Below are 27,040 nucleotides of genomic sequence, written 5' to 3' on the forward strand. Positions count from 1 at the left end.
GAGCAACTGTATTGTCTTGTCAAAACAGTTACCCCAGTGACATTCTTTCATGTAGCACTTATATTGCCTTTATATGACTCAGGGTACTTAAGATGTTTTCAAATACAGCAACAAACAAATAAGCCTGCTTATCTTGCTTCTTTTTGAGAGCATAGTAATATCGAAATGAACAAATGACCTCGCAGTAGGATTTCACAGACGTCGTTATCAAACCACAGGAATGCTTTTGAAAATAAAATACTGTTGGTACTGCGTGACGGGTATACATACGTGCGAGGAGAACGTCCTTTTTTTATTTTAACCGTGCATCGTCAATACATTAAGCCCAATTAACCTACTCGTGTTTCCTCAAGTTTTTATGTGCCCCTTCTATTAGGTTCTTCGTCATGTAGTTCACACCATACCCTCAAATATGATAGAGGTCATGTCTCTACGACACCTAGTCAGTGTTTCGTTAGGACACAAGAACGTAAATGTAGGTTGATTGTAAAAATTCAGAAAGTTTATTCTTTATAGCAACCTCACTGCACGTTGAAATACTTGAATCTTAGAGACTATAGACACTGGTAAAAAACATGCGAACTTGCTTCTGGAAAATTTGTACACTTGATAGCTAGCTTGAAGATAGCCTCAAAAATACGAAAACTCAAATATTCGACTATAGTGTCTCCTAAAAGATATGGATAAACTAAGTATACGCTAGACATGTAAGCGACGCTCTTGGCGATAATAGTTCTTAAGTTATTTTTAATGAGTACGAATCCCTTAATATGGACGATTTTTCTGCTGAACATTGTTTCTTTCCAAGATATCGTCGATTCTTTGCTACAGCGTTCCGTAGGCATCCAACGCTACGCAGCACTAGAGCTGTGACGGCGGCAAAGAGGCCACGTGGCTCTCTGGGCACATTAGCGCATGCGTTGCGAAGGCTTCATACTTCAACTGAGCTCATGATTACGGGGGAGTATAAGTTCGTGGCAGCATGGACCGTGCGTCTGCAGTGGGCCCCACCGAGGATACGGTTAACTGCCCAGTGCTTGAGGAGAATTACCGCTATACCAAACTTTGTGGCACGAATTTGTTTAATTTATTTCTAAAGCCGCATAGTTCTTGTGGCTTTTTTTCGTTGAGCTATTAAGTAGCATTTCGTTTCTGTGTCAAGGGATCCTGCTTGCACCAATTCTTCGTGAAAGCTGCTCGTTAAAGCAGCCCAGAAGATAGGCTGCTTCAAACTGACTATGAGTTATTACCCAATGGACCTATGATTTGTATGTTTGAAAGATAGAATGCTTTAGGGCAGAAACAGGATAAAGATATTACCAGGTACCTCAGCTAAATACAAAAACCCTATGCCTCAGAAGAAGTGCATGAATGTTCGTATTAGAAACGCCTAAATGCTACTCAACATATCAATAAAATCCGAAATTTCCTGCCGTTGTTCAAATCTCTTTCTGTAGTCCTATATCTAGGCCCGTGTTTCCGTAAGTACTGATTTATAAGCACGTGCACTGATTTTTTTTAGTTTAGTGACTCAGTGATAAAGCTTCGAACTGATAAGTTTTCAGCATTTTTTAGAAAAAAAAACGGTAGTAAAATCTAATTTGACAAAAATTTCCGGCATTTTCTTCTTTTGTTGCCTGCTAGTTCTTTAGTAGATAGACACATGTGGTCTGAGGACGGCTCAAACGTGGCATAAAATCAGTTTGAAATAGGTTGTCGTATTATGTTATCGTGTGATACGTTGTTTATCCTACAGACTAGAAGCTCCTAGATGTATTTCAATGTACAGGCCATTTTTCTTACAGAATAAGTTCTGAAGGCAAGAATAGGAGTTGTCGCTGCTTATTCTTTTTTTATAGAAAAACAATATGATTTAAGGTGCTGAGTAACGATAACCACAACATACCATGCGAATCATTCATGCCTATAGACGGCGTTCTGTCACATAGTACAACGAAGACTGTCTTCAATATTTCGACTGTTGTCTGTCACATTAAGCGAACCTTCTTCCTGGAGATAAATCTCTAGAGTGCTGAATTCACACTCACACAACTGATGTCCTTAGCTTATAGGCCGGGATCAGGCCACAGAATGGTTATTTTACGCAATAAATAAGACAATACTACAAAGTACCAGAAAATAACTTTATTGAATTGATCATGAAATAGGGGCAAAGCAGGTATCCATCTCAGTAACAGGATCTTCTTCCAAAGAGCTGCGAAAGAAATCCTGGACATCTACAGCCTTTGCTGGGGCAGCTGCCGCGATTGCACGTCTGGAAGCAATAAACACATCAGGCAAATCACAAATGCTTCGAATCATTTTGCTTCTTGCAGAACATAGGATTTTTCCAATATTTTCAATGGTACATATTGTTAGGTAGTAGCTAGTGATGCTGAATAATACAGCGCTAAAACGGTGAATGACGAAACTAACTTTTTTACTGGACGTAGTAGTTGTGCCCACCAAAGCAAGTTATACTCAAAGCACAGCAGTAGTGGCGAACACGGTCGGCGATCGTCGAAATATGATTATTAACTTTTACAGTTTGGCCATAGAAGGTTCCAGATTAATCGCTGGTGCCCGCGTGTCATCCAGAAAGTACTGCACGATTCGCGTCTCGCATATATGTTGTCAGATTACACAATTTTCAGTGACAACAGACAGCGGATTGACCCATACATAACATTCGAAACTTCCCATACCTACAGGGGCGTGCTGCCCTGAGCGATAACGTTTGTTAGAGGGTGAAACGTGGTCACCCCATAAAGATAAACAAGCGTAGGTGTCAATGCGTTCCTGTTAAAAAGCATCGTCGCGATGCTGTAAACAAGAGATCGAAAAACAAATAAAGAATTAACAAAAGAAAAAGTAACAAAGCAACACAGAAGCGAAGTCCCAAAGAGCGTAAGCGCTGGGAGTACGGCTTAAGACGCACAACATGGACTATTTCAGGCCGCGAGCGGCGCCGCTATGTTTGCGGAATGTCGTCTGGCACGACCTCGTAGTCCAGTGCGCCAACACGACGGTTGATCTTGTGGGTCTGAAATAGCGTCGCAATAGATTCTAGCCGAGCACTCGTCGGCGTATCAAGGCTGAAATCCAAACAACGTCGCCAGGCTAATATTCTACGCACCGTCGTTGAAGTTTGGCGTACCTGTTGTCAGTTCACTGCTAGATCTTAATGTGCAGGCGGGTTAGCTGCCAAGCTACTTCAGCGAGTTGGACATAGGGTGCGACATCTATATTTTATTCGTCGGTCATGTGCGGCAGCAAGACGTCGAGAGTCATCGTCGCGTCCCTTGCCTAAATCAGATTCCATGGCGTGATATGTGTTGTTTCTTGCTCTGGCATATCGTAAGCAAAGATGACATACTCAAGGACGCATCCCACGTCTTGTGTTATACGTCGACGCCCATTGCCAGCATGTCGGTCAGCGTCTTGCTCAGTCGTTCCGCTAGGCCATTCGTCCGCGGGTGGTAGGCAGTAGTCCTCCGGAGACTTGTGTGGCTATACTGCAGTATGGCTTCCGTAAGCTCAGCTGTGAAAGCCATTCATCTGTAAGGAATGAAGACTTCTAGTGCAAATGTCGTAGGAGGATGTTCTCGCCGAAAAATTTTGCTACTTCCTATGCACTACCTTTGGGCCCCACTTTCTTTTCGGCATAGCGGGTAAGGTAGTCGGTGGTGAACGCTATCCACGTCGAAAAACATTCCAACAAATCCATCAAGATCCGCTCAAACTGTTGCCAAGTAGGCTTGATCGGCTGCAGCAAACGCCCTGGACTTCTCGGTCGAGTCTTGCGTCGCTGGCAGTCTAGGGATGTCTTGACGCAGCTGGTGACGTCGGTGGTCCAGCGCGGCCAATAGTACTTGCATTCTCCCGTGCGTACGGGAAAACCTGAGGTGCCCGGTTGTTTTATGATCGTGTCGGGAGTGCCGCATTTCTTACTGGAGTGCTGCGGGCACAACCAGAAAGTAGTTTGCGCGCAATGGCGAAAAGTTATTCACCAGGACGTCGTTTCGCAAGAAAAATGAAGACAACCCGCGCGGAAACACACTCGGGGCAATGTTGATCTTGCCTTGCATGTACTCAGCAAGGCTTCTGAGCTCTGGGTCAGCTCGCTACTGCTCGGCAAAGTCGTCTGCAGATCATCATCATCATCATCATCATCATTATCATCATCATCAGCCTGGTTACGCCCACTGCAGGGCAAAGGCCTCTCCCATACTTATACAACTCCGGTCATGTACTAATTGTGGCCATGCCATGCCTGCAAACTTAATCTCATCCGCTCACCTAACTTTCTGCGGCCCCCTGCTACGCTTCCCATCCCTTGGGATCCAGTCCGTAACCCTTAATGACCATCGGTTATCTTCCCTCCTCATTACATGTCCTGCCCATGCCCATTTCTTTTTCTTGATTTCAACTAAGATGTCATTAACTCGCGTTTTTTCCCTCACCCAATCTGCTCTTTTCTTATCTCTTAACCTTACACCTATCATTCTTCTTTCCATAGCTCGTTGCGTCGTCCTCAATTTGAGTAGAACCCTTTTCGTAAGCCTCCAGGTTTCTGCCCCATAGGTGAGTACAGGTAAGACACCGCTATTATATACTTTTCTTTTGAGGGATAATGGCAACCTGCTGTTCATGATCATGCGGGTATTGTACCCAGAAAGGCGTGCTCGTCTTGGTCATCATGGGGCGCCGTGTCCACGAGAGGGCAAGACAGGCAGTCGTCATCAGAGCGTTTTCGTCCGGACTTGTAGGTAACAATGACGTTACCTAAAATGACGTTACCTAACAATGACCACGCCAGGACTCGTGTAGAGTCCTTTAAGAGGTTGCGCCGTACCAGGCCTCATGCGGGGTCCTTGAATTTGTTAGCTAACACGACGCGTGATGGTCGCTTACGACTTTGAACGGCCTGTCATATAAGCAAAGGCGAAATATTTTTGTTGCCCAGATGATGGCGAGGCACTCCTTTTTGGTTGTAGAATAATTGCTTTCCGCTTTTGACGGCCACAGGCTAGCGTAAGCTTTCACCGGTTCAAGTCTTTCTTTCTTCTGGACTAGAATGGCACCGAGGCATAGGCTGCTGGTGGCAGTGTGAATTTCTGTATTGACGTCTTCGTCGAATTTCTCAAGTACCGGTGGCGAGTGCATGCGTTGTTGGAGATCTTAAAATGCGTCGGCCTGCGGCATTTCGCACTTGAACTCCACATCACATTTAGTTTGAAGTGTCAGTGGCTCAGCAATGCGTGAAAAGTCCTTGACAAAGCGCCTGTAGTAGGCGCACATGCCAAGGAATCTACGCAGTGCCTTCTGCGGGTCGGGGTGAACTGCAGATTTGCTGATAGCGTGGCCCAGGAACAGAAGCTCATCGTAAGTGCGGCTCAAGTTTTGGTGCCAGCCCGGACGAATTCATGGCCTATTATTGTCGCAATCAGCCTAACGTGATCGTCGAAATTTCCGGTGAAGAAGACGTCATCCAAGTAAACAAGACATATTTTCTCTGATTTCGTTTATTTACGTTAACTTATTTTATCAAAATTCTTAACAATAGTTTCGTCACACGTCTAAATTACAGTTCTAGTCTCACGCTCCGCAATTTAAATCTAGTTTGGCTTTACTTCTATGCATAAGAAAAACCGCCTGCTTGTTGGCCAATTCCCCATAGTGGGTATGCGCCACTGTCTGGGACACAAGACAAGACAAGGTGTGCCACTTCAATCCTGCTAACACCGTGACCTTCGCGCGCTGGAACGTTTCACGCGCCAAGAACAGCCATAAAGGCATGATCTTGAACTCAATGAGACCGTCTTTCGTGATGAAAGCGGTATTTTCGCGAAACCACTCGTTGACTTCTATTTTCCAGTAGCCAGTCTTAAGATCCATCGGCGAGAATTATTTAGCATTGCAGAGCCGATCCTCTTCGTCGTTCATCCAGCGGAGTGGGTATACGTCCTTCGTGATCTTGTTCAGTCGACCATAGTCTAGGTAAAAACGCAGGATTCCGTCCTTTTTCTTTACCAAGACTGCGGGAGATGCCCACAGCCTTTTCGGCGGTTGGATGATGTCGTCGGGCAACATTTCGTCTACTTTTTGCCTTCTAGTTTCACGTTCTCATGCCGAAACGCGGTAAGCGCTCCGACGGAGTATCCGAGTGCACTCTTCGGCTCTTATGAGATATTTTGCAACTAGTTTTTGTCGAATCCCCGGTCACTTCGAAAAGCAGTCTTTGTATCGTCGGAGGAGACATCTGAGCTGTTGCTGCTTGTCAGTGTGGAGACTTGAATTTATCTCGAAGTGTGGCTCGGGAACCATGGTCATGGAGGTAGATGCGACAGAATTCGTGACGACAAGCGCATTAATGCAGTGGTATCCATTATTTTCTCGATGTATGCAATCATCTTGCCTTTGTTGATGGGCTTCAACCCCTGTTTAAAGCTTGTCACCATCACTTTCGCTTTCCCTCCGAGTAGCGAAGCGATCTTGTGACGCAAATTACACGTTCGAGCAGGAGAGGTTGATCGCCCTCGATGACGACTTCTAGGTCTGCGGTTGTTTTGCTGCCGACGGAAATGGTCACGCAGGAGCGAGGCCGGTTGCTTACTTGGTGCTCAATACGATCAAGGCACGCCAACTCGAGGTTCTCTCCGTCTTTATCTCTTGGTCTGTGGATGGCGTTATAGACTTCGACCTCTGATCGATGATTGCGCTGTGTTGCTTCAGAATGTCCATGTTAGGAATTACGCCTCGCGAACACTGCTGGAGAACAACGAACGGCGCAGCGTAGGTCCGGTAATCAACTGTAGTCCTTGATGTGCAGATTCCAGTGGGTGTTATGAGGTGTTTCCAGCTGTCCGAATTTGAGGGCCTTCCAATGCAGTCTTGACTTTCTTCAACTTGATGGCGAATAATCCATTGATAACTGAGTAGTCGGCTCCAGTGTCTAGAAGCGCGGTGACTTCGTAGCTGTCGAGAAGCACCTTGAGGTCTCTGGACTTTTGCCTCCCTTTGCATTTAGGTCTTGGCGTCGGATCACGGCTGCGTCGCGCTGACCTGTGACTGGTAAGTCGCGTCGTCAGGTGGTCTTTCGCCGTCACAATCTTGGCTTCCAGGCTTCGTTAGGATGGCAGGGTGTCATTGCTGCATTGTTGAAATAGATCTTGAAGCGTCATAGTCGGCGGCGGAGGATCTTCTTCAACTCGACGTAGAGCAAATGCAACCTCCATCGGTAGGTCTTGTGAGCTTTCCGGTTAGAGGCTTACGGGCCAGACCCGAGCTGGGCCAGCGTGTTCGGCGCTGCAGCGACAGGTAGTGTCCTGGCAGACAGAGGTGAACACAAATGTCATCGGGGTCTTCTCTGTGTTGCAGCGATGCAGTCGCCGATGTCACGTGGCCGCTCACAAAACTGTCGACGCGGCGCATTCACGCCCAACCCTCGCAGTCCCACCTCCCAGTATGGGCATCGTCGGTAGACGTGTCCCGCTTCTCTGGCGTGATAGCCCAGCAGCCGGTGGTCGGGGAGGCACAATACGTCTGTCTTCCTTAGGCAGTGGCCCTCGGCGACATATGGGCGAGCTGGCGGCGGTGGTAGTGGACGACGGAATTGCAATAGCAAATTACGGGACAGCTATACGGAGTAAGAATAGAAGTTTGGCTGCCATATAAACTTGTAAAGATTCGCTGACTATCCAAATTAACAGGCCCGGTGTGACGCGAGCGCAGGCACACGGGCACACATCTCACTCGATGACCGCGGACACGCTCTCAGAAGGCTGGCGTGAGTAAAGGCTGCAGCAGCGAGTGAAGTGACTTTCGTGCTGCCGATCGCTTCAGTGCAAACTAAGCAGCGAGAGCTTTGCCTCCCCCCCAGAAAAAATCACAGCTTTGACACTGCGTTCTTCACAGTCACTACAACACGATAATATTCAAATCGATAATAGATAATAACGTTATTGTGACAGTGTCATAGATACACATTTATTGATGAGATAGTAGTTACGTTAATCCCTACGTTTACAATGTTCCGGCATGACTCCTTTAATTTTACCAACTATGACATCCTCCGACCAAGAATACCCATTCGTGGCATCTCCCACATCGTAGTGGTGCACGATCTAATTAGAGAGTCCTTAATGTGGAGTCGAAAAAGCGTGAGAGACTATGATTGGTAACAGACGACCTTGTGCAGCAAACAATGCAGGGCTCTCGGCACGCCTGGAAAATTGTGAGCCCTCTCGAATACTCCGGTGGGTGGGGTCGGCTCGAGCTTTGTTATCGCCAACATGCGGAGCGGACAAGTTAGAGTGGTATGAATGAAAATATTGCTACGGGATAGTATTTCCAATGACGAAGAGCCGAGCAGTAAGAACACGACAACGACGATTTGAAGCCAGCGCGGGCTGTTGCCTCTTGGCCAAGCGCAGCGTATTTTCTTGTAAATATACTTATACATAGCTTTTCGTCTGCGTCTTCCTCCGTAACATATCTGGTGGAGGTGGACGTTCCCTGTACCTCGTCACGGAGCTTCGCAGTGGACGGTACGTCGAGCCTTCCTTCATGGCTCCCGGCGACGAAAACCCGACTCCGCAGGCTCCGTCACCTGCTGCCACCTCGACGACCTACATCGCTCTCGCCGCTCCCCGTGATCCTGGCGTATTCTCGGGCAAAGATGGGGAAGACGTCGATGACTGGTTCAGCATGTATGAGCGCGTCAGCTGCAATAACCGGTGGGACCCTACTATTATGCTCGCCAACGTAGTCTTTAACCTTGGTGGCACACCTAGAGTTTGGTATCGCACGCACGAAGATGAGCTTACCAGTTGGGATTCACTTAAGACACAGCTTCGAGACTTGTTCGGCAACCCCTACGGTCACCAACTTGCCACGCAGGAGGTGCTTTCCGGCCGTGTGCAGACGTCAATAGAGCCCTATGTCCCTTACATTCAGGACGTCTTGGCTCTGTGCCGCAAAGTTGGCACCCACATGACTGAGTCCGACAAGGTTGCCCACATCCTCAAAGTCATTACCGATGACGCCTTAAACTTGCTCGTTTGCAACAACGTAGCGACGGTGGATGCTGTTATAAAAGAGTGCCGCCGCCTGGAACTCGCTAAAAGCCGACGTATTGGCCAGGAGTTTGCCCGTCTGCCCAACACCCCAGCGACATCATCCTGTGCCGACACTCCTTGTCCAAACAACACTGCCGATGTTACCAGGATCATCCGGCGTGAGATCGAGGCCGCCTATCCGGCTGCCTTCGACTCCAGTCCCACCAACACATCAGCTGTCACGGTCTCACTGATCTAAGCAGTTGTCCGCCAAGAGTTCGAAAACATGGGTCTTCACACCATCTGCTCGGCCCATCGTCCTGATACCCGCCCAGCTTCTTCGATTCCGCCCCGTCCCGCATCTTCTTACCCACCACGTCTCCGCAACCCATCTGAATGGCGCACTGCTGACGACAAGCCGATTTGTTTCCACTGCCATCGAATCGGGCACATTTCTCGGCACTGTCGCAGTCGCTGGAGTTCCCCGACCCGGCCTACTTATACTGCCTACTCTCGCCTCCCAGCTGGCCCTTCTCGTCCCTACGCCGCCCGCTCCGATAACGCCGCCGCTGATTCTCCTGCACCGACCCGCTCCTATTCTCGTTCGCCTTCGCCCCAACGACGACAATCTCGCTCTGCCCACCCCCATCGCTCCTATTCGCCGACTCCCTTCGGGCGCCGCTCCCAGCCGGAAAACTAGACGATGGAGCGCCTCGAGGTGACGCTGCATTGCTCCCTACGCCGCCAAATCCTCTCCTGACGTTGCCCACTCAGCTGAACCTTCTTGACGTGCAAGTCGACGGTGTTTCTGTGCCTGCACTCATAGACACTGGGGCGCATTTGTCCGTAATGAGCGCTGACTTTCGTAACCGGCTCAAGGAAATTATCACGCCCGTCACGAAGCCTGTTCATGTCGCCGCTGGCGGAACAGCCCCCGTAATTGGTATGTGTACCGCCCGCGTCTCCTTCGCCGATCGCTCAACAATCGTGCTATTCACAGTCATCGCTCGCTGTCCCCGCGACATCATCCTCGGCTTAGACTCCGTCTCCGCACATTCTGCTCTCATCGATTATTCCGCCAGTACTCTCCGCCTCGACCTGCTTGTTCTGGATCCCGCTGAACAACACCCTACTCGCACCAGTTCCGTCGACTTCGTTCGCTTGCGACCTTCGGCACTGACTTACGTTGCCTTCGTGTCATCCCCAACAGTCCCCGACGGTCACTACATCGCGGCTCCTATGCAAGACGTCCTCCTAACACAAGGGATCACAGTACCTCATAGAGTTTTATCTATTACGGCGAAATGCGTCTGCCTGCCAGTGGTCAATTTTGGCTTCAAGACACAAGTGCTGCCACACGGGATGTCTCTGGCCCAACTTTTCTCATTCGAGGATCACTCTGTAGCATCGATTTCAGTAGAACGCCATTCAGCCGACCCTCCTCTACCGTCGCAGTCGGCAACTTGTACCATCGCCAACTTACAGAAAATGATTGCACCCGACATGCCCTCCGAGCACGCTCGTGCGCTCTACCACGTGCTGACTTCCTACCAAGATATTTTTGACCTGAACGATCGTGCTTTGGCCCAAACAACAGCTGTCAAACATCGCATTAATACCGGCGATGCCCCTCCTATTCATCGCCGCCCGTATCGAGTATCACCAGCTGAGCGTCAAGTTATTCACACCGAAGTTCGCAAAATGCTTGCCAAGAACATTATTGAACCGTCATGTAGTCCATGGGCGTCGCCAGTTGTGCTAGTAAAAAATAAGGATGGCTCATGGCGCTTTTGCGTGGATTATCGGCGCCTTAACAAGGTTACCAAAAAGGACGTGTATCCCCTACCTCGGATTGATGACGCCCTTGACTGCATCCACGGTGCTCGCTGTTTCGCCTGTATTGACCTTCGCTCCGGCTATTGGCAGATTGCCGTGGACGATCTCGACCGCGAGAAGACTGCCTTTGTAGTACCCGACGGTCTTTATCAATTCAAAGTGATACCGTTCGGTCTATGTAACGCTCCTGCCACTTTTGAACGCATGATGGACTCTCTTCTTCACGGTTTCAAATGGTCCACGTGCCTGTGCTACTTGGACGACGTTATAGTATTCTCCCCAACATTCGCTACGCACCTCGAGCGCCCCTCAGCAGTCCTGGACGTTTTTCCGCGAGCCGGTCTGCAACTCAACGCGTCAAAGTGCCAATTCGGCCGTCGCCAGATTACCGTCCTTGGACATCTCGTTGACGCGAACGGAGCGCAACCGGACCCAGGCAAGATCCATGCTGTTACGCACTTCCTTGTTCCAAAGTGTGTCAAGGATGTGCGCAGCTTCATCGGCCTTTGCTCGTACTTCCGCCGTTTCGTGAAAAATTTCGCGGCCATAGCACGACCACTAACCAAGCTTTTGAAAAAAGACGCCCCTTTCCAGTGGGGCGATAACGAGGCCTCTGCATTCTCGCTTCTAATCGACCTTCTCACAACGCCTCCCGTTCTGGCCCATTTAGATCCTTCTGCGCCTACCGAAGTCCGTACTGATGACAGCGGTCACGGAATTGGCGCAGTACTGGCACAACGCCAGCGTGGCCACGACCGTGTTATCGCTTACGCCAGCAGGCTCCTCTCGCCCGCGGAGCGCAACTATTCCATCACTGAGTGTGAGTGTCTGGCCCTAGTTTGGGCGGTTGCGAAGTTCCGCCCATACTTATATGGCCGACCCTTTTCAGTTGTCACAGACCATCACGCGCTTTGCTGGTTATGCTCATTGAAAGACACTACAGGAAGAGCTGGTCGCTGGGCCTTACGCCTCCAAGAATATTCGTTCTCTGTCACCTATATTTCTGACCGACTACACAAGGACGCTGACTGCCTGTCTCGCTACCCGGTAGACGAGCCTGACGACGCCGACAGTAGTACCGCCGACGGCATTTTCTCTGTGTCTACCTTCGCTAACATCGCCGATGAGCAGTACCGAGACCTATCGCTGCGAGTACTCATCGAGCGTCTGCAGTCTACACCTACCGACGCATCCGTTCGCCGATTTGTCCTCCAGGGCGGCATTCTTTACCGAAGGAACTTCCTCCCTGATGGCCCTGATTTTCTTCTTGTCCTGCCAAAACATTTACGACAGACTGTGCTCTTTATGATGCATGACGCACCCACTGCAGGACATCTTGGGGTAACCCGCACATACTACCACGTCCGCCGCCGCTTCTATTGACTTGGTCTCGCTCGCTCCGTCCGACGCTATGTTGCTGCCTGTTATGCCTGCCAGCGTCGGAAAACACCTCAGGTGCTACCTTCCGGTTATTTATAGCCGATCACCGTCCCTGTGGAACCGTTCTTTCGTGTTGGATTAGACCTCCTCGGTCCCTTTCCCACGTCATCCTCTGTAAACAAATGGGTAGCCGTCACAACTGATTACGCCACCCGATACGCTATCACGCGAGCTCTCCCTACCAGTTGCGCCGCTGACCTCGCGGACTTTCTCTTGCGGGACATTATCTTAGTGCATGGCGCCCCCGACAGCTGCTTACTGACCGTGGTCGTAACTTCCTCTCGAAAGTTATCGCCGACATTGTGCGTTCCTGCTCTATTCAACACAAGCTGACTACCTCATACCATCCTCAAACCAATGGCCTGACAGAGCGGTGAAACCGAACTCTTAAGGACATGTTGTCCAAGTACGTTTCGAAGGACCACCACGACTGCGACGTTGCCCTTCCTTACGTCACATTTGCTTATAATTCTTCCCGGCACGACACCGCCGGATTTTCTCCATTTTATCTACTCTACGGTCGCGAACCGACCTTGCCCCTTGACACGGTACTTCGTCCTGCTGCGATCTCAACAACCGAGAATGCGCGCGACGCCATCGCCCTCACCGACCATACACGCCAGCTTGCCCGTGCTCGGCTGACGGACTCGCAAACCACGCAGTAGAGTCAGTACAACGCCCGCCACCGTGACGTAGAGTTTTCGCCTGGTGCACTCGAGCTCTTGTGGTCGCCCTCTCGTCACGTCGGACTTTCAGAAAAGCTCTTTTCGCGATACACAGGGCCCTACCGCGTGCTGCGCCAGGTGACGCCTGTGACGTACGAAATTGCGCCTGTGAGCTCAACCTCGTCATCTACTCTGGCATCTACTGATGTCGTGCACGTCAGTAGGCTCAAGACCTACTACACAGCTTCAGACTCCGGCCTTTAGTCGCTACGGGACAGCGCTGTTGCCGCCGGGGGTAGTGCTACGGGATGGTATTTCCAATGACGAAGAGCCGAGCAGTAAGACGACGACGATGACGATTTGAAGCCGCGTAACAATATGAAACAGCAAGTGTGACGACAGTAAATGCAAATGTGGTGGACAAGTGAGCACACGTGAGCGTGACCCGACAGAGTCGAAAGACCTAGAAACCTAGGTGGTGGTGCGCGGCACCGTGGAACATGAGGAGAGCGTGGGTTGGCCATTTTATTCTGATTGGGCCGCAGAACGGGCGCATCGGTAAGGATCCGCAGTGACATGTCATGGTGGCGACCAAGGCGGCAACCGCTCCACTCGGGCACCTGCCTAGAGGACTCGACGGGACCAGGGAACAACTTCGGGCGACTGACGGACCACCCGACCGCCAGTGGCTGCGATCTCATTTGAGAACGGCTAGGTCCGCGTGGTTCGCGTGGCAGACAGTGGTACCGTCGGCACAAGTACGCTAGCAGAGCCGGCGGCTTCTTTCGCCAACGGGCCTGTGATGCGTTTCCAGCTACCAGATGGCCATAATGCCTACCTACGGCCAGGGCGCAGAACAGCTCTTCATGCTGGCGCAACGCATCGCAAGCATGAGTGTAGCGCCACGAGACAGGGTGAGAAACTAGTCGATGTCAGGTGAAGTCAGACATGTAGGATATCGAACGATATCAGGTACGGAAGGCGAAGATAGTGTACCGCAGCCTCCTCTTCTATGTGCCTAAGTGTACTGTGACCTTGCTTCTTATGTGTCTATGCGGCATATATGACCAGAGCGATGTAGAGATAAAGGCTATGTCCATCCCCCATGCGTCCCTTAGTGTGTGCTGAGCTCCTCAGCCCACGAACATTCACAACAGGGTGTGGACAAGGGTAAACTGAATCAAAAACCACAAATTGTCAGCGTTGTTGGGCCAGAACTACTTGTAGCTATAAGTTAGGTATTTTTGACGAATTCTTTCATTTTTGATAGTCCGCTTGCAGAAAGGTGCATTGAGAACATCTCGATGAGATTTCTTTTTAGGAACTCGGTAAATGAATTGGTCGATGAACTATGAATGATCGTGAGTTAATTTCTGGTACAACGATAATTGGGGCTCTCTTGAACATTATGAAGTAAGTACAGGGCGTTCCCACGGAGAAACCAAGCGACGCTAAAGGTTAAGTTAGAAAGCCGGCAACATCCTTAATTTCTGCAGGCGGGTCTATTGTCTATCGTGTGGCATGTCAGTCGCGATGGCGACAAACTTGTAGCTCGATTTCGAAATGAAGAAAAAAGTGGCTCGGGAGATCGAGCCATGATTAATATTGTTCGCAAGGGGCACTGGTGGATCGACGGAGCCAGCCGGCAGCATCAGTGGCCCGTTTTGCCTCTGATATATGACAAACTAGTGGGGTTATAATATTGACCCTTTTGTTGTAGAGAGAAAACAAAAGCCTGAGAGAAGTTTATAGATATATTCAACATATCACTTGCTTGCATCCACGTACTCGCGCATGTAGCCTGTTTTCTTGACATTGTTTTTTTTTCTTCTAGAACTAATGATGGATATGCGGGACGTTGTGACAATGAACAGGAATTCTTAGTTTGGTTACACCACATGCTTTGTTTTATTACAAATCTCCCTCACAAACAGTAGTTCAATTTGCCGTATCAAGTCCACAACATGCTTCGGTAGACAGGATTCATGGCTTCACGAAATTAGATTTTGTACTCACCTCTCGATAGCAACTTCTCGTAGAATACAAGACTCGTTCTTCTACTGTTGCTTTTACAACTTCATCCGCAGTCCGCGAATCAGAGCTTAAAACAGAGAAATATATCACATGAGTCATAGACGTGTTTCACAATTGTATTTAGTATTTCATAGAAGTTGCCTGTTGCTCCTTATTATCTGTAACTTGTGTGCTACAGTGTAACGGCGCTGCGGTGACGGCTGGAAAGGAGGGGGAATTGTAGCTCGTTTACTCTCTCGCTCGTTTGTTCGTTTTTGTCGTTCGTTCGCTCACTTACTGCTTCACTTTCTCCCTTGTTTTCTCGTTCGGTGGCTCATGCTATTCGCTTGCACTGATAATCATTTTCGATGTTTTCTGCAAAATTTCTTTTATCGTGCCTGCTTTCCTCCTAATTTCTTGCCTTCTCTCATGCTTCTTCATCATTCTTGTTTTACCATATATATTTTATAATATACCTATGTATGAATTCACTCGTGTTTCGTGCTAAAATTTAAGAAATCGCATTTGCCCGCTGATTATCATCACAAACTCAAATTATTTTAGATCCATTCTAAAGCGGCGAACTTTCCCAGCGGTATCCATCCGTCACTGGGACGCGTCAGACGGATACATTCTATGCCTTCAAATTTCTAAATTTCAATTAAGGACTATATTTTGAGCCCTCCTCCGAAAGCATAAGGTTTCACACGGAAGCAATCGTGACACAATAACAGGAGGTTGGTTATCTTATCTGCCTTGCCGTTTTTAATTTCGTGGTATTGAATCCAAATACAACGGCCACACCCTCTGCTCTTGATTTGAGTTTTTGCTACTATATCTTTCTTGCTGTCTCTTAAGGCCACACTTAACAATTCTCGTCCTGCCCCTGATTGCATGATGATTATCGCCTCAAGTTTTCTGGGAAACCTCGATGTTGTCCTTGCATATGCTCGTTCTAATAGCATAACACAGTTGTCATCTTGGTGGTCAATACATTCAAATACCCAAATACCCACCCCAACAGATTACTATTTGTCTGGAAATTTTATCTTGATGTAAGTGTCCTGGTCCCAGACAGATTTACTACTGGACAGCATAAAGGGGCCGACCAGGAATCAGGGACTATTTCTCTTGCTAGTCAACTGAACGTTACCATGGTGATAAAGGCAATACTTCTGCAACCTAATATTTCACATTTTCATTTTATTTACTGCATAGGTTGTTGCAAGTCATATTTAGCGCTAGTAAAACAAAACAAAATGTCATTTAGACCCACACCACTTCGAGATTTCTCTGTTGATGCTTGCACCTACTTCATTCTATTACAACTTATTTACATCATCTAAATATGTAGTGATTATAATTGAAATGACTGTGTCTCCTCACCAGACAACTTTCTTATCGGAGTTCTTCAGTTAGAATGTTCTGTCCTGGAATGAGGACACCACCCACTCCACCTCAAGAGCAACGACCTCGATGGTCGAAATAAATGTTTTCTCTCTCTCAATCAAGGGTAAAATCTCTCTCTGTACACATTTTCTGCAATATTGGATGGTGCTTTCTGGGCTCGTTAAATACGCAGTATTTGAGTGGTTGCTAGTATCCCTGTGAAAGCAGACGGTTTATTGTAATCTATTCAGTCAGTTTGGAAGTGACGGTCGTCATAGTTTGTTACCACCACATCACAACGGGTAAGGAAAACATTTGGTTACTAGCCCTGATTTGGCTGCCCGTAGCAAGCGGACTCTTATCGAATAGAGGGTCTTTACGCTGCTTTCTGTATTACGCGGTCGTAGCGACATTCCTACACGTGACAGAAAGCACCTTTAGATCAACATATTTCGGAGACCTGTTTGTATACAAACACGTAGAAGCCAGTCGATATATCACTGTGCACACAGGGTGCAAGCAAACTTATGTAATGCGCCACTGACGTGAATTGCCTTCGCAATCGCGAGATATTGTCACCGCAAAAATGGTTACGTTTCCTGATCCAGGTACACAGAAGAGCAAATTCTTTGGGCGAGCACGTGGCCTTAGCACGTTCACACTACTGCTGTTAATCTAAGATGGTCCTGTGTTTGATGCTGCGGTGTCGTGGTTCCCCGTTGCATTGATGTTAATGCAAAGTGCAGCATGTAGTCTTCCTGTGCACCAAAATTCTTTGTTGCGCACAGGCTGTTCCATAGTTATCTATAATATGTAGTACACACGCTTACTTGTCTCTCTGACAAAAAAAGTGCGGATGGCATTGTGGACCTCCCTTTGATTATTTTTAAAGAAAATAATGAGTAGCTTCTACTCGATCATTCCACAGATATCAGTAACCAGATTACGCTGTCTCAAAAACTTCTTGTTTTGGTTTGCTTTCAGCCTTCACCTTTACACTTACTATTGTTCTTCTTTAGAACTTCACTGTGACTTAAGCATTAATATTTCTTTGCGTGTAGACTGCGAAAAACTGCGAAGATATTTTTCCGTATTTAGGCGCCACTTGAACCACGTATTTATGATGCCAAAGTGCCAAATGGCCCATTGAGCAAAAAAGCCGGCCTCTGTCACATGCAGCAGCGTAACGGCAGGTATATTCCCATTGGCTAAGACGCCATGTCACGATCGCACCGCGACGTGGTCGACACAGGTCAAACGTAAACACCTGCTGTAGCTAGCGCGCCCCAGGTGTTGCATGAGGGGAGAGGGCTTCCCCGCGATGCCACGTCACCCTCCATCTCGAAAGCGTGTGTTATCAGCTAGTTTCTCGTGCGCACAAACCCTCTCTTGCGTTCTCTGCGCCTGCATTCTAACTGCGCCTCGGTAAGGCCAAATCATAGCGCGCCAAGTTAGGAACTCCTCGCTTGCTCGCGAGTAGTTCCTAACTGTAAGGAGCGCTCAGCAGCGTTCAATTGGACATCAGTGCTTTCGCATTCAAAACTCATAAGAAGTGCTTGAATTTTTTCGTGAGGTTTTTAAATAGGGGCCTTGATCAAAGGAAGCAGACTCACTCTGGTGCGCAGGAAGACCTACGTTACAGTACACAATCGAAAAAAAAACTGAAACTGTCTCAGCATCACGTTCCAAAGAATTAATGGCACATTCATCTTGTTTTATTTTCCACTGTGCATATGAAACCTGTCTTTGTTGTTGCAGAACACAATCTGGTCAATCACTATTACATTATTGGGAGGTACTTGTTTACGCACAAACTACTAGACAGTAGTTTGTGCGTTTCAGAGCCTTTTAACACAGTGTACATTAGAGCATTTTCAAAGACGTATGATGGAATCAAAAGCTTTTTTAGTCCTTATTGATATAAATGATGATTATTCTTATCTTTTATGAAATTTTTGGAAAGCCGACGTTACTTTCCCGGGAGATTGAGACACATATTATCTGATTATAAAAATCAGCTAATTACCTTTTGATTTATTTACTATACGGCACATACTGCAATTGACGAATGGTACCCTGTGGCTCTGCAAAGCGTACTTATTCAGAATAAATTGCCAGAATGAGGCCAGTTTGGAGAAATGCGCCATCAAACTTGCTATAGAAATGCACTGTTGTTCCACTTCTTTAAAAAAAGGCTCTTTTACGCATTTAAGCACGAACTTAACTGGAAATCAAGTGTATTTTGTTCCACTCCTTGGGAAATATCACCTTGAAACGCGTCATCCTGGACAATCATTTCAAGTGGATAGGTCTTGCGATCTCACCCGCTGCAATTCGTAAATTTCAATATGTGCTATAAGAAATTCAGCAAGATTTTGTGTTGTTTTTATTTACTGAATATGTATTTCAATTTCTCATGCTAGTAATGGCCGCCTCTAACCCATGTCAAGGACAAGAATTTTGCTACCTGCCACAGGCAATTTGGAACAACTTAACAGCACTTAGAACTGTTCACCCTGTATAACCACGTACAGGAGCGTATAACCGTGTACAGAGTGGGCGTTGTGAGCTCCGTTTATGACCTGCCCTAGTTTTGACACTGCCTCGTTTTCCCAGCTATTGGAAAATTTGTAACTAATGCACCCAAAATATACACGTTGAACGTCGCGGCCGTGAAGGCTTAACTGAAACAGGTTCCAGCACGGCGCGTCACACTTGCATTCGCGATTTAGCTTAGGAGCATGCACCTTTTCCGCTATAAAAAGAGCAAAGCATTGCCCGTCCCCTACACAGAGAGCGAAACTCATGCCTCAGTAGCAGTAGCAAACAATATTCTTGCATCATCGGATGCGTACAATAGAGCCGTCCATTGCAGTAATGCTTCGAGCGCAGCTTTCTTAGCCAGAATGAAACGTGGTGTTCCTTTACTTGCTACTGCTAAATGTGGTAAATGTGTAGCCGCCTTAGTTAACAATTAGGTTACAATTTTATCGTCGCTGTTCTGCCGTTATTTTCGTCATGTCTGCATGGTCTTCGCTGTCTTCTCTTCTTCGTAACCAGCTTATCTTCGTTGGGCAAATGTGCACTAGATTGCAGTGCTTTTAGACCCAATATCTAGGCCGGATAATTGCAGCGCCAGTAATTGTGTTCATGAAACGAATGTCTGCGAAACTTACTAAATTTTGTGAAAAATTGTATTCTTGAGGTAATGAATAGATTTCGCTGCCCATTTTTCGTAGATCTGAAAAGCAATAGCTGTCTATTAATGCAAACTGCTTCTTACCTCATAGCGCAGAGGGCTACTATAAGCACATACGCTGGCAAGCAGTTCATATTGGTAATCTCTCCGTACGTGCTCGCTGGTGAATGAAGCGTTTCTGAAAGTGAAATATTGAAGTAAAAATTATGTAGCCTTGTATTCGTCTCAAAAACTGCGGAACGGCGTAGTGCAAAGTACAAGGCAGAGAAGTACAAGCAAAGCTGGACAATTAAAGAGGTAATAAATGCATCACATGAGGTAATGGAAGAAAGCATTGTTCGGGTTCTCTTAGAAAATCATATCATTAAAGCAAACCAGAGAAGGATGAATTCTAAAGAGGCATGTGCAGGCAAACAGTCTAGCGAATCGATGAAAAACATTCAGAACTGCCCTGCAATAGTGGAAGGATAACACTATTTATGAAAACCGAGCACTCAAGAGGACCAATGCAATTTTTTTTTAAAAATAAAATTTTATAAATGATGGACTAAGCAAATACGATGTCGTTTTGAATGCTTCCGCTAATAAGCTCAACAAGACATTTATGTTGTTTATTTAGTGCACTTGCGTTCTTATGACAACGTAAAGGTTGTGGGTATTAAAAACGTTATATCGTATTAGTTTTCAGATCGCAGGTAATGCTCTCCATCTACGAGCTGCAGCTCGAGAAAGTTTCCCCGTTATTCTTTGCAAAACCTAAACTGGGCAATTTAGGAGTGCACAAAGACGCGTGCACGAAGCGTCAGCAGTTGAAGCGTTCTCATGTCTCCCAGTCTATGCCACGCAATACAAAACATGTTTTCATTTGTACGTCGATAATGTGGTTTCTAATAAATCGCGTTTTTATCTGAAGTGCTCTTTATATCAGAATTTTCGGCATGCTTGGCCAGAACGTTCGGTATACCAGACATGTTTACACAGCGCAATAGTCAACCTTTAAAACCTCTTCTAGTAGTATTGAATTGTTCGGATAACCACACTTTAGAATTGTGCATTTTATTTCATACGATTTATCTCACGAATACAATAGTGGCAAAGTAGGCATATAAAGTGTCGAAGTTGACAATATTGGAGGGACAATAATTTCTATGGCAATAATGTCATCAAATTTACCCCCGTAACCATTAGTTATCGCAATAAGTTCCCAACCCATCGGCACCCTATGATATCCTTGGTTGCAGTAACTCTTTGAAAGCACTGTAATGGCACCCTGAAAGCGTCCACATTCTAGCTCGTGCTTCCCAGTTTGAAAATCTCTAAGGAAAAAAACTGCTTCAAAAATTCCTACTTTATTAATTATTGAGGCATCTTTATACTTTGATAATAAATATATTATAAGAAAGTAGTTCCCCACAGTATAAAAACTGCCGCGCGACCCCTTGTTCACAGGCTGCCCAAACCTAAAGTAATAACAGGCACTAATTGCAGTTGCACATAAAAGAGAAAAGAAAACGTATGGAAGGCTGAAACTAACAATTATTTAAAAAAACTGCAAGTGGTAATAAACTACTGTCAAACAGTGTCAACCAAGACGCCACTTCGCCAAGTGAGGCGGTGCTTCCACAGCGGCGCGCCACTCCTGTTCGGCATCAACATCAGCAGCTGAGAAGCACGTTGTAGGAATGGTTTGAGAGGTCTTTCCAGGCATCAAGGCGAATATAAGCGTGTCAGGGCAAGTAACTTGCATCATTCTTTGAGCGCGGACCTCCGAGTCGTTACTGTGGCTTCTGTGGCTGCCACGGCCTTATAAAGCTGTTTATATGTCTTTAAAGTTATTATTAACAGAAGTTATAAACCGAAATATGGTTCTCGACGTTAGTACTCCGATTTGGGATACATCACTTCACAACTTATAATCCGGCTACCCGGAGAATAGATTAATCGCACCGCCATGACAGACCAGGAAGCCCTCGCTGCTCTTGAACAGCAAGTGTGACAATTCCAGAAGCAGTTGCAGGCCCAGCAACATGAAATCCAGAGCCAACAACATCTACTTGTACCAGACGAAAGCAGCCGTCCGGGTGTTGCTCCGTGTGAATTAGACCTAGCTCACGGCCGTGTCGCCATCAAGCGCCATGTCGGGCACACTCGCCTGAAATGTGATTGGCGCTGGTTGAGGTGCAGTTCTTCATTGTACACATCACATCGGGCAGGACGTGATACGACTACCTCATCGCCTACTAGGACATCATCTACGCCAACGATTTCCGGCCAATCTGCTGCAACTCATCAGCGGCTGACCTTCACCGGCTCCTCAAGACTGAATTCATACGTCGTCTATCACTTTCGGAAGACCTGAAGGTGCGTCAGCTGCTCCCTCCCCCTGAAGGAACATGGTGACCGCAAACCATCGCAGTTCCTCAGTCACAAGCTCAGTCATGCCGTTAACACGCATATAGGACCACTTCCTCCTAACACTGTGGCTTCAAGAACTATAACCGTACGCCTATACTATTCTATAAGTTAAGTATGCGCTACATCTCGACCAGCATGCCGAGATCGCCGACCACATCGTGAATATGTTGTTCATTATCATATCTCTCCCTTCGGCCCGTCAACGGGTCACCGTACACATTCGAGCGGACACCGGAGACCTCCTTCAATCATTATGCAAAATAGAAGTGAGGCCTGCAGACAGGACACAAGAGTAGAGAAGTGGACAACACGAACGCCGACTATCAACTGAAGGAAGCACTGAGGCGAAAAAATAAGCCCTAGCTGCATCACCGTCAAATAACGTACATGTTCTTAGAGACGCCATCGTAAGTGATAACCATAGAAGAACCCTTGCTTTAGGTCCTAAGCACTGTTTTAAGCCTAGCATAAAACCCGTTGACGTTATAAGCATACCGCGCTGCATAACCAGGTTCGTCCCGGAAGAAGAACGCTCACGCTGTATTTCGGATTGCATTGCTAGCATTAAACAATCAAATTCTCATTTTAAGACGCCTGACCCTGTCCGACCGTTACTTGATTACCTTGTGGAGCATAAACTTAGACCAGTAATATCTGACAAGGAAGTTTATTTTGTAATTATGCCACATGACATGTTTTCAGAAAAAGCTATTTCAGCCATAGAAAAGAATTTGCAGCCAGTAAAACTCAAGCCTTCGGTAGTGAAGCAACGTGCAGTTGACCTCTTGTCAAGGCATAATCTTGATAGGCTTGTCTGTAATGTCAAGAAAGCTAAATCCCTCGCCTTAGAACTGTTTTTCTCGGCCAAAACCCATAAACAAGAAATTCCTTTTCGTGCTATAGCGTCAGAGAAAGGGACGTGGCAGGTCTGTGTCGCTAGTCACCTACAGAACTGCTAGCTTCACTAGTTTTTTCAGACCCCTTTTGCCTACGTAATTCTCAGGCACTAGTTCAGAATTAGAGAGGAAAATCCTGGTGATTGTACAGCTTTTAGTATGGATATCGAAGACCTGTATTACTATTTCCCGCATGACGGGTTGCGAAATTCCGTAAATGAGTGCATTAAAGAACAAGTACAAGAGTCGGCTTTTATTGGCAGATGCGGTGTTTCCACGGGAGATTTCTAGAACTTCTTTCAATGTACTTGAAGTTGACGCTGATTGGGTGGAGAGATGGCGTTTTTCTGCAGAAATCAGGCATTTGCATTGGCTCAAAGGTTGCCCCTATTTTTAGCAACATTTACCTGAGTAAGGTTGACACCTGCTTAGAGAAACCCTTAGGTGATAGCGTTATCAAGATATTTCGTTACGTTGATGATTACCTGATTTTCTGCAATAGGGAAGAATTCCATCCCGCTGCTACCTCAGTAAGTAAGCAATTTAACCTTTACGCTGGAGGATGAAAGTTTACCAAGGAATTTCCTCAGTGACGCATAATTCAGTTTCTTGACTTTTCCGTGATCTTCGGACAAAATCATGTTTGTTGGCAGTGCTCCCCAAGACCTTCGAAGCCGTTGCTAAACTTTCAATCCAAGCATTCTAAATTAGTAAAAAACGGAATTGCCATGTAGTGCCTTAAGTCTTCCCTCACCAGATCCTGCATGCACAAAATGAGCGCCAGTTTTAATGCGCAGGTCCGGCGCCTATTAGAAGCAGGTTATCCTAGTGTAGCGGTGGCCACGGTGGCTGACCGCCTAAAGAAGTCGGTTTCCAGAGGGACGGACGTGATTACAGACGGCAGTAATAGCAAAAAAAGAATAGTGGCTATTCCGTATTTTCATCCAGTGTCGCACAGGCTTAAAAAAGTTGCTAGTAGATATGATGTTAATGTTGGTTTCACTGCTCCCAATAAGCTAGGTAAGATATCCGTTGCCGTACAGAATAAACAGGAGCGGGTAAAAGGCAAAAAACGAACAGATATTTGTCCAGTAAAGCACAATAAGAACAACAGTTTTACTCACTGTCGTATGGCTGTGGTGTATAAAATTCCCCTTAGCTGTGGCCAGTTCTACGTAGGGCAAACGGGACGGTGTATCAATCAGAGACTAATGGAACATGAGAGGTCGTTAATCGGTGGATCGCCTACTAATCTTTCGCTACATTGCCGAGATTGTAACTGCACGCCAGAGTTAGATGAATGCGCGATATTGCACAGGCGTAAGAATGAAGATACGCGTCTTATGGTAGAGGCATGGCATATCTATAATGGTGGAAGTGCGTGCGTGAATCAGCCTTCAATTACTTTACATAAGGAAGAGATTAAGTGCCTTAACAGTTATCTCTCCCGTAGACCGGCACGTGTACCCGATTGACACCTGGTGTTACCATTCAGGAGCATGCGCAGATGAGTTTTGTGTCTTATTTCTTTTTTCGCCTCAGTGCTCCCTTCAGTTGATAGCCGGCGTTTGTGTTGTCCACTTCTGCACTCTTGTGTCCTGTCTGCACGCCTCACTTCTATTTTGCATAATGAATCCTTACCAACTAGCTCAGCTTTCTGTGGTTCTATCCTTCACTCTCAGTGCATATTGAGCGACCTACGGCTGGCTCCGTATGCACATCCAACTGAGGAACTTGTGCTGTTTGCTTTGTCGGAATTTCGTCATCGCGTGCGTCTCCGAGCGGGTTCTGGCTTCCAGGTATACTACGATATCCTACCAGACAGTCACAACTACTGCGTGATTGTCGACACAGGAGGTCGCTCTTCACCAGGCCAGCGTACGAGCACCGATCATCCTAGAAAAAAGTCAGTCGCCGTGGAATATGGTTTGCCCTAGTGCGTCCTTTTCTACAGATTTACCCAGCTCCCATGTGCCAGAGGGCATCCCCGTGAAGTGCGCAACAGCACTGTCCGCTCCATTCAGACAACTGTCGGCCCTGCCGCTTCCTGCCACATCTATCACGTAGCTCCCAAATACTAGCTTATCATCGAAGCTGAGTTTGAATGTAGGTTGTACGTGGAAATCGTCCTTTGCTCGGAGGAAGCGTGGGTATCGCCGCTTCACCTGCTGCAAACGAAGACGGTGAGCTGCAGGCTTTGCGGAGATTATCTTGTCCTCAATGTCCGCACCATTACCGAAGGGACACACGCACGATAGTGCCCACCTCAACTACGGCTGCCACGCCTCCTTCGTGCTTGTTCATGCCAAGGCCTACATGTAGATGCCTGTAGTCAAATTTCTTGCAATCTGTCGATGAAGTGTTAAAGACAGCGATGGTCAGGTCAATGTAAACTCATTTTCCAGTTTCCATTGATAAGTTTTGGTTTTCAAAACACGATACAAATTTTCTAGTGCCTTGTTAATGATATAATCCGCGGGCTCAACTACTGCTTCGTTTATAAACATTATTATTACTTACAGCGCGCACTAATAACAAGGATGAAGAAGAACTTTCACTCGTGAGTAAGTCGCTCGTGTCTCCTCTTTCTTCTTCGTCCTTGTTATTAGTGAGGCTGTAAATAATGATGTTGCAGATGTACCGACTCGCCCAGCTAGCTATTGTACTACAGTTCGTGTGTATAAGACATACTGATCTTGTCTCGGAATGCTGAGGACCCTAACAAGCGTTTTGTCCACTTCTCAGATGCATCGCTCACCACGGCTTACTCATCCAGGTACATAAGACCATGGCTAGTGCGCGCGGCGTGACATTCTGGTCTACCAAATCTCCACAAAAGGGACTCGCCCTCTGCGTGATCAAAAGGCGCCCTAGATGATTATCCGCCGCCTAACTTCGCCAAGGATCTTGGGTATTCATGAAATGTACATGCGTCCTTTTTTGTTTTGCCTAAATCTGCGAGGTAAGGAATCCGTCACCTTGACGCCAACTTTCAAGCAAGCCTTCAAATACTGCAAAGCCCCTTCTTTGGTGCCACAGTCCTGTCTCATCGAGCACAACGACGTTCCCTTCGAACTTTTCACCAATGTATTCCGCACTGTTGTGGGAGCAGCCCTCAGACAATGCATGAAATAATTCTACAGCCCCCTGGTATTCTTGCCCAAGAAACTAGTTCTGCTGACACAAGTGTGAGTTCTGAGCAGGCAAACTGACCGGCCTACTAAAGAGAACTCTCGCCATTTGCGAGGCACTTCAGCGTTACTACTTTGTAGCACAGGTCTGGTAATAACGATGCATTAGAACCTCGAAGCTCAGTACTCCACTATCTAATAAGACCGAAAACCTCTCTCCTACGCCTTCTAAAGCGCGACTAACTTTCGCCGATGTGGAAGAAGAACACGTAATATATTGCCTAGTTTACCAATTACATACTCTCCCGCGTCCCCACACCCCCATAAGTTCGTCACCTGTGACCAAGGAAGTCCTACTCAAGTTGCGAACAACTGACGCCAATCTGGAGCCTCTGCTCCTGGGCAGCTCTTCACTCGACCTACTAAATGCAGGTCGAGTGAAGTCCTGTCTTCCCTTCACTGTCTACTTTCAGGTGTCAAGTGGAGAAGCGAGACCTTTCGGGCCTTCATCACATCACCGTGCGCTGTTCAACCAGCTGCAAAACCTCAGGAATTCCGGCATCCGCGCTTCAGCGTACCCCGTGGGTTTCCACTGCGTTTTGGCCTTCATACAGGGTGACGGCCGTATCTCAGTACATAACCGCATCTGCCCCTGTGTTCGTTAATGAACGAAAATCACTCGCCACATTATTTTGCCATCCATATCATTTCCTCAGCCTTCATGGCGCTTCCAACAGGTCGACGTAGACATATTTGGATCTTTTCTATAGCCTGACCTCGTCGTTACACTATCACTCACCTGCTCATTCACCTCTTCAATCGTTTCACTCCATGACCTGAACTGCGGCCCCTAGAAAGGATCACCGCTGAAGACGTCGCATCCACATTCTTCGCTGGCTGGATATCCCGTTTCGGCACCCTTGATTGCGGTACAAGCAACCAAGGATGGCAGTTCGGATCTCAAATCTTAAGGATGCTCGAACTGGCCATCCATGTT

The 27,040-nt window shown here is 47.1% G+C and overlaps 1 long non-coding RNA gene across 2 annotated transcripts; it reads right to left on the minus strand.

The window, feature by feature from the left end:
• Positions 1-2,130: 2,130 nt before the first annotated feature.
• On the minus strand, positions 2,131-27,015 carry LOC142563605 (uncharacterized). 2 transcript variants are annotated; one of them, XR_012824352.1, is made up of 4 exons: positions 26,843-27,015; positions 19,686-19,779; positions 15,017-15,101; positions 2,131-2,275 (listed from the first exon to the last, which is right to left on the minus strand). It is a non-coding gene; the product is annotated as an uncharacterized LOC142563605 (long non-coding RNA). The 2 variants fall into 2 exon arrangements; XR_012824353.1 differs by lacking the exon at positions 26,843-27,015 and adding an exon at positions 24,037-24,096.
• Positions 27,016-27,040: the final 25 nt, after the last annotated feature.

This window comes from Dermacentor variabilis, chromosome 11, assembly GCF_050947875.1.
Source record: "Dermacentor variabilis isolate Ectoservices chromosome 11, ASM5094787v1, whole genome shotgun sequence".
Taxonomy (NCBI): domain Eukaryota; kingdom Metazoa; phylum Arthropoda; class Arachnida; order Ixodida; family Ixodidae; genus Dermacentor; species Dermacentor variabilis.